Below are 13,187 nucleotides of genomic sequence, written 5' to 3'. Positions count from 1 at the left end.
GGCAACGAAACGTGCGCCTGAGCAAACGGAACGAACCAAAGAACTCGTTGTCTCGGAGGGGGAAACAATCTACGCCAGCCGAACGTCGTGATCGGCACGGGCAGAGAGATAGATAGATAGTAATCTAAAGAAAGGAACGGCGCTTGATTCTGCAACCCGGGTGGGAGAACGGCGAAGGGTCGTCAGGGGAGAGGGAGTCGGGGCTGCGACGCGCCTTGCACCGGTCCGCGCACAGCCACAATGCGCGCGTGGCGCGCCACCTGTCGGGCAGTGCCGTACATTGAGAGGAGGGGGTCTTCTGTGTTTGCCGCAAGATGGCTCTGCGTGTGCGGTAAGCACAGAAGAAATGTTGCGGAAACGTACTTCGCTACTCGTGTAAATGCGACTTCTGTAAGTTACATGCTCATAATTGCCGACATGCACCGCAGTATAACTTTCTACGACACGTTTCTAAGGCAACACCGCATTCACTAGAAGCGCTTTCGTACTGCTTTCAAGCATCGAACTCGTGGCTGAGTGGTAGCGTCTCCGTCTCACACTCCGGAGACCCTGGTTCGATTCCCACCCAGCCCATCTTCGAAGTTGCTTTTTATTTATGAAGTGCCTGCCGTGATTTATCGCTCACGGCCAACGCCGCGGACGCCGACGACACCGGCTTTTCTGCGACACGAGCTCCTTAACGCTATCGCGTTAATAACAAAACGATTTCGCGCGAAGAGCGCGCGCGGTTGAGCTGTAGAAAAAAAACGGAGCCGGCGTGGCGCGTACCAGCTGTTATTCAAAACGCGCGCACAAATCCGAAACCGGAAGTCTGGTTGAGGTATTAACGCCTACGGCTTGGTGCGCTGCAGTCGATTCGGCCGCTGGGCTCTATGGGAGTTGTCCGCTCTTGTTCCTTTCTCTCATAGACTTTCCTACAAAAATTACTAGAGGGAACTCTGGCGCTGCAGTCGTTGTCCTACCATGGGAATGATGGGAAGTACATGGATTTGTCTGATCTTCTTGCTGGTGGATTCAGACGTTCTTGTGGCTTTGTATGTTACGCTATATAAATCTTATTGTCGTATATTTTAGCGCAATCGATATTCTTCGAAGTGCAGAAGACGCCAGGAACGCGTACAGTTGCTGTTAATTGCAACGATTGAGCTTGTCTATGTGCCCAAATCGAAACGCGCCACGCGTCTCTAGCGTCTCAAAGCACTGGCATGCCCGCGATAAGTTCATAAGTGCGTTTCATTCGCTTGTCGATACATGCATCCGTGGCTTAATAAAGAAAAAAAAAGCATCCGTGGCTTAATGGTTTCAATATCAGGCTTCTGTACTAGAGTCCCTGTGTTCGAATCCTGCCGTCGGTCAATTTTAATGATGTTTATTTAATTATTTGTTACGCAATACACTGTTGAAAATGACGAGTTTACAAAGTCACAAAGCCGTTTGAAGCCAAAAAGGACGAAGTTTAGGCAAATCCATGTACTTCCCATAATTCCCATGCTGGGACAACCGCTCCCATTGTATCTCACGTAGACACTAGCGCCAGAGTTCCCTCTAGTAATTTTCTAGGAAACTCTATGATCGGGTAATTTTAATGAGGTTTATTTAATTATTTATTAAGCAATACACTGTTGAAAATGAGTTTACAAAGTCACAAAGCCGTTTGAAGCCGAAAGAACGAAGTTTAGGCAAATCCATGTACTTCCCGTAATTCCCATGCTGGAACAACCGCCCCATTGCAGCTACCGTAAACACTAGAGCCAGAGTTCCCTCTAGTAATTTTTCTTGGAAACTCTATGCTTTCTCTATGACGCTTCGATGAACAACGCCATAGTTTCTCACTACATTACCTAGAGGGAAATCTGGCGCTGCTGCGCTGTGGTATGCATGGGAATGCCGGTATATTGTGACTTCGGATTGGCATTGTTCTCGTAGAGACAGGACACCTTGAAGACGTGCTTGGCAAGTAGCGTTCCGTCTGTCACAATGATTCATTTTCTACTAAAACAGCACGTATAAAGCTTTAGCTTTATTACTACACAAAAACATGTTTTTTTTTAACTATGAGAACTTGTTATTGCATGTACAATTATATGAAACGTAAGTATCAGCGGGCCGCTAAAGTTGGAGAACAGACGACAAGGTTTGCGCTCGCTTTGAAACAGTTGGTCGTCCGTTCTTGCTTTTCTTCGCTTGGCCATGCATTGTGGGTGAGTAAAGATGTAATATGCGTGAACAGAAACATTTTATGAAGATTTTACTTTGAGAACGCGTTATTTGCGTAGCCATATCCACGTTTTAGACGAAGCCTCTTACGACACCAGCCAATACGAGCCTCGCAGACACATATACCATCATTCCCATGACGGCACGTTGCCCCCTTAAGCCGGCCTGGCGCTCTTTGGCCACATTTGGCCCTTGCGCCACAAAACACCACATTCATCATCATGCCCCCTTAAGGAACTCCCATAGACGGTGGTGCCAGATTACCCTCTAGGTGTTGTAGTGAGAAACCCCATAGAGTTAGAAACCCTATGAATAACGCCAATAACACTGCACAGTGTTGGCTGATAAAATCATGAATCATGATAAATCATGTCTGTGCAGTGCATTACGCAAAAGAAAGTTAAAACGCAATAAAAATACTGGATCATTTCATATTACTGCATATAATCATTTTTTCAGTTATAAAAGCGGTATATGCCACCTTAAAAAGCGTTTATATTCGTTTCTTTGTTTACCACAACACACATACTAAGTCCGATAACACTGGCGCCAACACGGCGTCCGCCCGTTGTTCGCCTCATGTATTGCTATGCAGCGCATATTCGACGTCGTGCCACCGCGTACCTGTTCGCCGTGGCAATTCGCTCCATGTAGCCCGCGCTTAAGCAAAAGTTTGTGCCAGATATTTGGTGCAGTGGCATTGACACCTCTTCGCTCTCCCTTAGGAGGTGCGCAATGCGAAGTTGAATATCCTGGCAACTGACCCACGGTTTCAGGGATCGTGTCATGATTCATTAGTTTGGAGAGCATCTGCATTTCGCCGCCGTCTTACTTGTGGCCTGTTAGTTCATGACGAAGTCTTGCTTGGTAAGTGTACCTAAAGTAGCAGCGCTTGTTCCACACGTAAAACCTACACAGTCAAATAGTTTTGCATCCTGGCCAGCTTTAAGAAGTCATGATTCACTAGAAATGTGTTGTGAATGCAGCAGCACCTAATGAACCTGCAGCGACTTACCAGAGAAACAAGTCTCTTTTAGAAGGCAGATATTTTTACCAGCATGGATACAACAGCTGACATGTTATTCTGTTTATTTACTTAATAATTTCAATACACTCAATGCCACGTGGAGCGTTACAAGCAGGGGTGGCATTCTACAGAACACGTTGAAATGGCGGCTTTCAAGGATGATGGAAAAGGGTTGCTGTCGATAGACTCGGGGAGCTGGTTCACTGGTCACTGTCCTTGGAACGAAGGAGTAAGCATGTGCTTGAAACTTTCGGCATCGACGTTGAAGTCGTGATCAGTGTAGTATATATTGTAGAGTGGTGCTAGTTGCGCTATTTTTTATGTCGCAATGTCTGTGATTTTGTTTGTTGCAGCGACATCGGTGCGGGAGTGATTAGAAAGGATCAAAGGGGTAGCTCGATTTTGGGTACCTTCAGGAGAAGAGGTACGAAAGGTAGAGTAAGGATCCCAGATACAGGCAGCGTCTTCGAGAGTAGACCGCAGAAGTGTTTTATAAAATAACACGTCTGAAGAGAGAGGAGCTAGTAAGTTTTGGTGGAAGATGTATGTTTAGGCAGGGGCGAATGGGATGAATGGAGCGGAAAACCATGAGTATGAAATAAATATTGCATGTCCAACTTAACCTGAGAATGAGATTTGCAGGCAGGACAACAGGTGAAATTGGGCTTTTCTCTGTAATGAGCCGAACTTTCTTTACAACTTTCCGTGAAGGGTCAATGTTTGATAGGTATTGCAAATAAATCCAAGACCCGCTGCTGTTGTAAAGGGGCTCTGGTAGACTCTGTGTTCTTGCATTGTGCCTTAACGTATCCATGTTCGTACACTGTCATTGAACACTTTACAGGGGGACTATGGGTACCCGCTAGAGCCATGGATCATTACTCCTGTGCCTGGTCACCCAAATTGCCTTACGGCAGAGGGGCGCTATAATGAGGCACATGCAGCAATGCGAAATGCCGTCAAGCGGTGCATAGGTAGTAGTAGAAAACATTTATACACAAAAGAGGAAAGAAATACGGAGAAAAAAATGTACAGTGAGTGGAGTCATCATTTAAAAACTCCAGTGGCCTTGGCTGCTGCTCTCACCTGAATTACCAGTCCGCGCTGGGTCTCTAGGTCTGGGCTGGACAGGGTGGCCTCCCACTGAGCCCTCCGGCTGTTATGTTTGTATGTCTGGCGGTTTGGGTCCCGTACACCTCCACGTGAAGTGGTAGGCAGTGGGCTGTTCGTTACACCAGGGGTATGCGGCTTTGTAGTGTTCTGAGAAGATGTATTTGTGTAAGTTGGGGAAAGTCTTGGTCTGAAGCTGTCTCCAGTCCCGCTTTCTGTGCGTTTAGCCCCTTATGTGGTGGGGGGTAAAGCTGTCATTTGCGCAGGTATTGAAGTCTCACGCCGTAAGCCGTGGGGACGGGGAGGGTGGTTGTGGAATCGAGGATTCCACAACCACACCACTATCTTCCTGTCTCTTAACTATATGCCGAACATTCTTCGCTCTATCGCTCTTTGCGCGTTCCTTAACTTGTTTGCAAGCTTCTTTGTCAGTCTCCACGTTTCTGCCCATATGCTAGCACCGGTAGAATGCGCTGATTGTACACCTTTCTTTTTAATGATAATGCTAAGCTTCCAGTCAGGATCTGGCATGTGCTCCAACCCGTTTGTATTCTTTTGCTACTTTTGCTATAACTTCGAGATTGCTGGTGCTATTACCCTGCTTATCTTTCAGTGCATAAATCTTGGTTTGACCTACGCCAAGCTTCCTTCACTGATTTCATGCTGCGTCCATCATTTACGGCTTTTTTCAGTCTTTGTAACGTTATAATTTTGAATATCACTTACTTTCGCCTTGTTGATCAGTTTTGACTGTTTCGCGAATTCTATCTTATCTCTTGAGTTGGACACTTTCATTCTTTGCCGTTTCTTTAATAGGTCTTTTGTTACTTGAGAGAGCGTGCCTACTGGTTGCCTTGGTGCCTTGCCTCGCACTTCAATTGCTGCCTCTGAAGCCATCCTCGTTACGGTTTCATTCATTACCTCTATGTCATCCTCATCTCTCTGTTCTAAACCTGCATATTGTTTGCAAGTACCAGCCTGAATTGGTCTGCTTTTACCCTTACTGCATCTAGATTGGCTTGTTTCTTCTTGACCAATTTTAATCTTTGCCTCTTCAAATTAAGGTGAATCCTAGCCCTCACTAACCTATCAGTGTTGATCAGACACATATTGCTATGGTTAATGGAACACAAACTGGCGAGTGTTAATTTTACTTTAACAGAACAATACCTTTTGGTTTATTTTCCGCTTAATCTGTGTGCCATCATCATCTGTTCAATTATACATACTGTCTATAGTATGCGCTGTGGGGTCAATTAGGCGTGATGATTATTTTTTACTTTTTTCGTCACTTTAGCGGGTACACTGCAATGTGTGACTAAGTACAGGTGTGAACTTGTGGGCATTGCAACCACAAAGACGTGAAAAATGTGAACCGAATGCAGGTGGCAAATATACAAGCATGCGAGAAGGAAGAGACTTGCATGGTGGCATACATTTATTTTCAGACAGCCTATACAAGTGGAAGTGGTGTGTACACATTCAGTTAAGAGACGTATGAAAGCTGAGAGGAGGGCGAATATCAACATTTTCTAAGAAATAGTAAATATTGAATATCAAATAGCAAAACACGGACACACATTTACAGGAGGAATGTTTATTGTGGTATGTTTATAGGTATGATGCATGTACGGACAAGTAAAAAAAACAGCCAAGTATATCAGGTACAAAGGACCAGTTTTAAACACAGAAACACTAATTTGCAAGTAAAAAACTACTTATATTCGCTCAAATACTTTAGAGTGACTGCAAATAGGCTCTTCAGGAACTATGAGCTGCTGTGTGACTAGCTTTCCAAAGAATGCAAAATAAATAGTTGCTCAAAAATAAGATCAACAGCTTTCTTTCCTCTTTTTTACAACATGTGCACTGTAGACACTTGCAAAGGTGTCATTTGCAGAGAAAACATCACAGGTTGTAGCGTAAAAATGAAACTCCATGACTAGACATCCAAAAGCACTAAATGACAGAATACAAACGAAATTCGCAGGTGGTCATGTATGCTTTTGCTGCAAAACCTAGAACCAAACATTAACTCCTCATTTTACTTCTGCGATGCTTCAAAAACTCTTGCCATTTCAGTTCTCACATTTTGCTATACTTTCCTTAGCAGACATCGAAGAGTAAATATAAATTAACAGTCGCCTAATTGCTGCTACATATATTGCAATTCGTAAATATTACAAAGTACTGAACAGCTTTTCTCCTAAGTATCCCCCCTCCCTACGAATGGAAGTGATCAATAAGGAAAAACCTATGAGCATCAGCATACTTTCAAGCCTTGCTAATCTGCACAACCTTAGGTATTACCCTTTTGAAGTAGACATACTGCAGTCTATCTACAAGTGCCTGCATATGCTTGGTGTCTCTCGGTACATGAATGACAAGGCTCTCGACTTTCGGATATACTATAAAATGGCACAGTTTCATGTGAAGGAGAAGCATGCCCAGTTGAACTTGGGAATAATACTTGTGAGCACGTCTCAATGCATAATTTTCTCAATCGCACACAATAAATGCCAGCTTCTTAGCATATAGAAGGTCTTGTATGCTACAGTGCTTGCCTAGAACAGGACACTTCACTTCCAGCAAGATGTTTGCTCCCCTCTGCTCCCTTATTCCATCCGGGCTGTAGCCAAGCCAAGGAACATCTGGAATGACGACGAGTCCCAGCTTGCTCACGCTTTCGTTATGAGTCTTCTCGTACTCTTCAAGTGCACGAGGCTCGTTATCTTTTCCATACATTCCCCGCAGGGGCGTCTGCGCAAGCAGGCGTTTGGTGTGTTGCGACACCACGGACCCGAGCACACGAGGGTTGGACCCTCCCGCGTGTAGCCGTGCGCGGCTTAGCCGTGTCCGGGGAAAAGGGGATCCTGGGGGTTGAGCCAATGCCGGGTGTTTGGACCTTTACGGCCCCTCGGCGGCGGCAACACACCCCTTTGGCCTCGGCTTCACGTAGACGGCACCCCCGGACTGACCCACCCGGGGGAAATCGGTAGTTGCCTTTTCCTGTCTCTCTCTCCCTCCTACCTTCGTCTTTCTCTCACTTTCAATCTTTCCTGTCCTCTCTTTATTTTCGTGTTACTTCCGACTTCGTAGGCAGCAAGGGTTAACCTTGTGCATTATATCCAGTCTTGGGTATATGTATTCGGTTATAGCGGGGTTGTACCGCTGGCGTGCGCAGAACTGAATATTTTCCGTCCTGTGTCGTCCCCTGGTTGGGCTCCATGGTGGGTGGCGGCCACCCCTGCCGAAAACACCATTCTACTAATGGCCACTTCTTTCCCCCCACTACCTGATCGCCCTCAGAAACGAGGGCGCACCGAAGATGTCTTCCAATTTCTTGGAAACAAACTGCCAAACTTCCCCAGATTCCATGTAGTTCATTCAAACAAACCTCTGATTGATTTCTCCTTTCCTAGTCTCTAAGAATCTGACCGAAACTCTTGGCGCAGGCTATAAGGCAACGAAAATGGCAAGCGGCGATCTCCTTCTGGAACTCCGCGATCCAAAACAGCTTGAAAATCTTCCTAAAGTTCAGTCATTTGGGGAAATCCCAGTAACAATAACCCCACACCGAACTATGAACACCAGTCGTGGTGTTGTTTCTGACGACGATTTGATGGAGTTAACAGAAGTAGAACTGCTTGAAGGCTGGAGTGAGCAAAACGTGATCAATGTCAAAAGAATCATGCTAAGGCGCGACGGGAAGGAAATAAAAACGAAGCATCTTGTACTGACTTTCTCTTCAAGCATTCTGCCTGAGACACTCGAGGCCGGCTATGTAAAGCTACGAGTCAGGCCGTATGTTCCGAATCCCCTCCGCTGCTTCAAATGCCAGCGTTTCGGCCACAGTTCCCAGAACTGCCGAGGCCGGCAGACATGTGCAAAATGTAGTTCCCGTGACCATGCCTCTGAGACGTGCGAAAACGCTCCACACTGCGTGAACTGTGATGGCGAGCATGCCGCATACTCGCGGTCATGCCCGTCTTGGAAGAAAGAAAAAGAAATAGTCACAATCAAAGTAAAAGAAAACATATCATTCAAAGAGGCACGCAGGCGGGTTGCATACCTTCCTAAGGCCAGCTTTGCCGAAGTGGCGCGTCAGGGGGCAGCGTCACAACGGCCTCCGGCGGCTGTCCGACCCACAAGCCGTGAGTCGGCAGTTACGCCATCTGCCCCCGCGGCGGTTGCAGCTAGCACTGCTCCGTCAACCCAGCAGACAGGGCCACCGACCCCGAAGGTGTGCGCAGCCGAGGCTGCCCCAACCTCCCCGGCCCCTTCCAGCGCTGGCAACAGCCGGCGCAACCAAATCCCGCAGAGTGCCCCATCGACCTCCGGGCTGGTGGGCGCAGGGGTCTTGCCCTCCAAATCGGGACCCTCGCTGGTAACTTCCCGCTCGCAAGAGCACGTGTCCGGCGCCTCACAGGAGGCAATGGACACTACACCTATCTCCACGGCGCGCCAAGCGCCTAAGGAGCGGCGAGGCTCCCTCGAACGCTCCAGAAAGGGCAGAACTCCCGTTACAGGGCCTCGAAAGAGCTCTGTAACCTAAGGCATCACCTCCGTTTCCGTAAACACAGCACCAATTTTTCTTTAAATATGGATACACAAATCATCCAATGGAATGTCAGAGGTCTTCTCAGGAATCTCGATGATCTGCAAGAACTTATCCATAAACACAATCCAAAAGTGCTGTGTTTACAGGAAACACATTTAAAACCAAAACACACAAATTTTCTTCGACAACACGTTACTTTTCGCAAAGACCGCGATGATGCTGTCGCATCATCGGGTGGTGTTGCCATTGTAATTCAAAAAAGCATAGCGTGTCAACGTTTACAGCTACGAACGGCCCTCGAAGCAGTGGCGGTTCGAGTTGTCCTGCTGAACAAACTCATCACTATTTGTTCGCTTTACATACCCCCACATTACAAATTAAAGAAACCTGAATTTCAGTCCTTCATAGATGAATTGCCAGAACCTTATGTTGTTCTTGGCGATTTCAATGCACACAGCACCTTGTGGGGAGACTCTCGTATCGATGCGCGAGGTCGTCTCGTTGAACAGTTCCTTTTCTCTTCTGGTGCGTGCCTTCTGAATAAGAAGAAACCCACATATTACTGTCTTGCAAACAATACCTTTTCTTCAATTGATCTGAGCATAGTTTCTCCGTCCACACTGCCTGAACTAGAATGGGAAGTTACGAACGATCCTTACGGAAGCGACCACTTCCCCGTACTATTAAGAACACTTAAAGAAGACGAATATCCACCACAGGCTCCTAGGTGGAAGACTGAGACAGCAGACTGGGAGAAATTCCGTAACTTAACTAGTATATCATGGGATGACATGTCCTCGTTAGGAATTGATGCTGCCGTGGAATATTTTACAGCCTTTATAATAGATGCCGCAACTAAATGTATATCACAAGTAAATGGATTGGCATGCAAACGGTGAGTCCCGTGGTGGAACGACGATTGTAGGATCGCTCGTAAGAAACAAAACAAAGCGTGGGGGATGCTACGTGCCTCCCCCACTGCGGAGAATCTTATCAATTTTAAAAAAGTAAAATCCCAAGGCAGGCGAACCCGCCGACAAGCCAGAAGAGAGAGTTGGCAGAAGTTTTTATCTGGTATCAACTCCTATACAGATGAGGCCAAAGTCTGGAACAGGGTTAATAGGATAAAAGGGCGACAAACATATTCACTTCCTTTGGTGAACACACGAGGTGAAACACTGAAAGATCAGGCAGACACACTTGGAGAACACTTTGAGAGCGTGTCGAGTTCAAACCACTATTCGCAATCATTTTTGAAATACAAACAAATAGAAGAATGTAAGCCAATAATACAAAAATCCAGACAGAATGAACCTTATAACCGGCCGTTCAGTATTGCAGAGTTGAGAGCTGCTTTCACCACATGCAAAAGCTCTGCACCGGGACCTGATAGAGTCATGTACGAAATGATCAGAATTTTACACACTGACACCAAACTTACACTACTCACGCTTTTCAACGCTATTTGGGCTACGGGATGCCTCCCATCCGCATGGAAAGAAGCGATTGTGGTCCCTGTTCTTAAGCAGGGTAAAGACCCTTCCTTGGCGGCAAGCTACCGCCCGATAGCTCTTACAAATTGTCTTTGTAAGGTTTTTGAAAAAATGGTTAACCGTAGACTTGTACATTTACTTGAACTTAACAATGCCCTCGATCCCTTTCAGTGTGGCTTCAGAGAAGGGAGGTCCACAACCGATCACCTTGTGCGCATTGAGGGAAACATTCGCGACGCCTTTCTACATAAACAATATTTCCTATCCGTATTCCTCGATATGGAGAAGGCGTACGACACTACCTGGCGCTATGGAATCTTGAGAGACTTGTCGGGAATTGGCATCCGTGGCAATATGCTCGTCCTAATAGACAGCTATTTGTCCAACCGTACATTCCGCGTGAAAGTCGGCAATGTATTGTCGCGGCCTTTTATACAGGAAACTGGTGTACCTCAAGGAGGTGTACTTAGCTGCACGCTCTTCATCGTGAAAATGAACACCCTTCGTGCTTCATTACCGCCAGCCATTTTTTATTCTGTTTACGTAGACGACGTACAGATGGGTTTCAAATCCTGCAACCTTACTGTATGTGAGAGGCAAGTTCAACAGGGCTTGAACAAAGTGTCCAGATGGGCAGAAGAAAACGGATTTAAAGTTAACCCCAACAAAAGTTCTTGTGTGCTTTTCACAAGAAAAAAAGGGGTCATTGCAGAACCCACTATCGAAATGTATGGTCAGCGAATTCCTGTGAAAAAAGAACACAAGTTCTTAGGCATCATACTTGATTCCAAATTAACGTTTATTCCACACATAAAGTACCTCAAGGACAAATGCTTAAAAACAATGAACTTACTTAAAGTGCTATCCCACACAACATGGGGCAGCGACAGAAAATGTTTAATGAATCTTTACAAGAGCCTCATCCGATCACGGTTGGACTACGGTACCGTGATCTATCATTCTGCAGCCCCGAGCGCGCTAAAGATGCTAGACCCGGTCCACCACCTAGGAATCCGATTGGCCACTGGAGCTTTCAGAACAAGTCCTATTGAAAGCTTATATGCAGAATCAAATGAGTGGTCACTCCATCTTCAAAGAACTTACATCAGCCAAAGATATTTCCTGAAAGTGCACTCTAACCCTCAACATCCATGTTTCAATACCGTTAACGATATGAGATATGCTACACTCTTTCATAATCGTCCTTCCGTAAGACAGCCTTTCTCGCTGCGTGTGAGGGAACTTAGTGACGAAATGCGTGTCCCAATCCTCGAGCTTTGCCCAATGCATCCAGCCAAGCTGCTACCTCCTTGGGAGTGGCAGCTGATACAATGTGATATATCCTTCATGCAAGTTACAAAACATGCTCCAGAGATTGAAATCCAAATGCATTTCCGGGAACTCCAGCACAAATACTCCTGCACGGAGTTCTTCACAGACGCATCGAAGTCACACGACGGGGTGTCCTATGCAGCCGTCGGCCCATCCTTCTCTGAAACCGATGTACTGCATCCGGAAACTAGTATCTTTACGGCTGAAGCTTACGCACTGCTGTCGGTCGCAAAGCATATAAATAAGTCAAAACTCCAGAAATCAGTTATATATACGGACTCCCTTAGTGTTGTGAAGGCCTTGATGTCTTTCTGTAGCCACAAAAATCCGGTAATTAATCAACTCCACTCCGCGCTGTGTAAAGCATATATATCTAACCAACATGTGATTATATGCTGGGTACCTGGTCATAGGGGTATTGAGGGAAACGTACTAGCTGACCAGATGGCCACATCCATTTCATTGCATGCAGTTAGTCCTACTGCTTCGGTCCCTGTCACAGACCTGAAGCCTTTCCTAAGAAGAAAACTGCGAAACCACTGGCAACGTATGTGGGACGCAGAAGTAAATAATAAACTGCACGTAATAAAGCCACAGTTAGGTTCTTGGCCCTCCGTAACAAAATCGCGGCGAACAGATGTCCTATTCTGTCGCCTCAGAATAGGACACACATTTGGCACGCATAACTATTTACTCACTGAAAATAATCCTCCAACCTGCGGTAGATGCGGGGAGAGGCTGACCGTCCTCCACGTCCTCCTGGAGTGTCGGGCAGCCGAATCCGAAAGAAGGAAACATTTTTCGCTAGCATACCGGCAGCACATCCCCCTACATCCCGTAATGCTACTCGGCCCAGAACCTTTATTTGACACCAACGCAGTCCTAAGTTTCCTGAAAGATGTTGTCCTGCATGTTTTTAGCCCCACATGTTCGTAGCGGGTCCTCTCTTCAGAGGATGCCGCTGCGATAGCTCTTTAGTATAGCACATGCCTCTAGGCTCTTGGGTTTCAAGGGCTCTGGCGAGGCAGCAGTGCTCCAAGTAATTTTACCATCTTATATATTTTTATTTTGCATCATTCTTCTACGATAGATTTTAATGTTCGTAGTATTCGTCATTAGTCATCGCCATAATTTTATAGTACATAGATTTTACGCATTTACAGCGACTATTTTTAGGCCTCTTTACAGCCAAGTCACATCTTCCATAATACATCGATAACACTACCACCTGTCATGGCGCTCTTTGGCCAAACCTGGCCCTTGCGCCACAAAACACCACACATCATCATCATCATTTTCCATACATTGTGGCTTCATTTCCTTTGAAAGGCTCCCTGCAGTACAGCCTGTCCAGCTTTGCTTCCCAACTGCGTGTACCCCTTCAAACGTGTAAAGCTCTCTGCAGATGCTTCCAGTAATTCTTTTTCTTTTCGTTCGCTGTGCCACA

This window comes from Dermacentor albipictus, chromosome 10 (assembly GCF_038994185.2).
Source record: "Dermacentor albipictus isolate Rhodes 1998 colony chromosome 10, USDA_Dalb.pri_finalv2, whole genome shotgun sequence".
Lineage (NCBI taxonomy): Eukaryota > Metazoa > Arthropoda > Arachnida > Ixodida > Ixodidae > Dermacentor > Dermacentor albipictus.
Note: the sequence above shows the minus strand (reverse complement) of the source record.